This window comes from Macadamia integrifolia, unplaced genomic scaffold (genome assembly GCF_013358625.1).
Source record: "Macadamia integrifolia cultivar HAES 741 unplaced genomic scaffold, SCU_Mint_v3 scaffold1394, whole genome shotgun sequence".
In the NCBI taxonomy this organism is placed as follows: domain Eukaryota; kingdom Viridiplantae; phylum Streptophyta; class Magnoliopsida; order Proteales; family Proteaceae; genus Macadamia; species Macadamia integrifolia.
The window spans coordinates 98,390-100,277 of record NW_024868189.1 but is presented as its reverse complement, the minus strand read 5'-3'; the positions used below and the strand labels follow the sequence as shown (position 1 = coordinate 100,277).

The following is a 1,888-nucleotide window of genomic DNA, read 5'->3' as shown; positions in this document are numbered from 1 at the left end:
GCTATCGTAGGGCTCCCTAGATCCTTATACTTGGCTGCTATAGGCTGAGTAATTATGGAACTAATGTTACCTGCCAAGAATGCTTTTTTGGACACACTAGTGATACTTTTGTGAGTACATAAATCTTTCAGAACCTTTGCATAGGCGAGGATTTAGGATATAGCATCCAAAAGAGGGATGCTCACTTCTACCTTTTTAAAGACTTCTACAATTTTGTCAATGGAAGTAGTCTTCTTTTTGTTTACCAAGCGATTAGAAAAGGGGATAGGGGGAACATAAGGACTATTAGGGATTTGCTCTTTTTTAGAAGAATCATGTTTGGTTTTCTCAACCAAATCATCTTTAGATTCAAAATAATCTTTAGGTTTATCAGACGAACCTGGAACAAGAGGCACACTTGTGTCATCAACTGAAGGAGAGTTAACAAGAGTAATGGATGAGGAAGAATTAGGAACACTTTATTGGTACTCTCTACCACTCCTAAGGGCATGAACAACAATACATTAGTTGGAGAGCCCTTGTTGGGTCTGACCTTGTACTATATTCAGTGGTGCATTAGTTGGTGTTTATGAACTAACAGGCTGATGATGCCTAGGGTTAGGCTATGGTTAACTAGGTAAAGTACCCTTCTCCCTCTCACTCATAATTGATACAACTTGGGTGAGTTCTCTCGTAAGATTTTGATGGCTTGTCATGAGGAGGGCCATATTTTTTTCCAAGTCACTTATTCTACTTGCCTTTCCAGTGTTGGTAAACCCAAGGGGTGGCTAATAAAATGATAGGAAAGGGGCCCTAGGAAAACTAGCCTGAGGTCCTATATTTGGCCTAGGAAAATTATTTTGGGAAAAATATTGTTATACAAAAGAAGGCCTTTGGGGTCCAGGTTGACCTTGATTATGGAAATTGGAAGGCCCTGCTTAGTTGCCCTAATTCCAAGAGAAATTTGGGTGATTTCTCCATCCTGGATTGTAGGTGTTATTATGTGGATTATTTTGGTGTATGGCATTAACAATATCATTAGAAGTGCCACCAGAGATGTTGGGGCATTTTTCTATGACATGTCCAGGGGACTGGCACCAAGCACACATCTTAACCAAATTGACTGATGATGTCTCTCTAGGAACAATAGCCTCAATCCTCTTGATTTGTCTATCCAAATGGGCTTCCTTGGCTACTATCCCATCCACAAAATATCCTTTCCCTCCTATGATTCTTTCACTCTCTTGGGTTGATTACCACTCATGGGTTTTGTTAGCAAAGTCAAGTAAGAATTCTCATGCCTTTCCTTCATCTGTAAAGGATGTGAATCCCTCAGGGCACATAGACTCTATCATTTGTTTAGTTGGGTAATCAATAACCTCATAAATTATTTGACATAAATGCCATAAGTCTAGGCCATGGTGAGGGCATTCTTGGAGTAGATCCTTGAATCTCTCCATAAGTTTAGAAAATGACTCAGTAGGCTTTTGCCTAAACTAAAGGATATCACTTCTAAGCTTATTGGTCTTGTGAGTTGGGAAAAACTTCTTGAGGAAGGCAACTGTGAATTTCTCCAATGTGGTTATGGAAATTGTGGGTAACCAATACAACCACTTCTTAGCTTGGTCTTTTAATGAAAAAGTGATGAACCTAAGCTTAACAACATCATTAGAAAGCTATTGGATCTTAATTAGAACACATACCTCTTCAAATTCCCTTAGAAATAGGTATGCATCCTCAGAGGACAGCCCATGGAAGTAGGACAACATAGCGATGTATAGAGATTTGAGCTCAAAATTATTTCCCTGGGCTTGTGATAGAATTATGCAGGAAGGTTGGGCTATTCTAGTAGAGTAGTAGAACCTATCTTTTAGAGATTTAGGTGGAGGGTTTTGCTGTTGGTCTCCCA

The 1,888-nt window shown here is 39.5% G+C and overlaps 1 non-coding gene across 1 annotated transcript; it reads left to right on the top strand.

Annotated features, from left to right (window-relative positions):
- Positions 1-1,392: 1,392 nt before the first annotated feature.
- On the top strand, positions 1,393-1,499 carry LOC122063640. The gene has a single exon (XR_006135421.1). It is a non-coding gene; the product is annotated as a small nucleolar RNA R71 (small nucleolar RNA).
- The last annotated feature ends 389 nt before the right edge of the window (positions 1,500-1,888 follow it).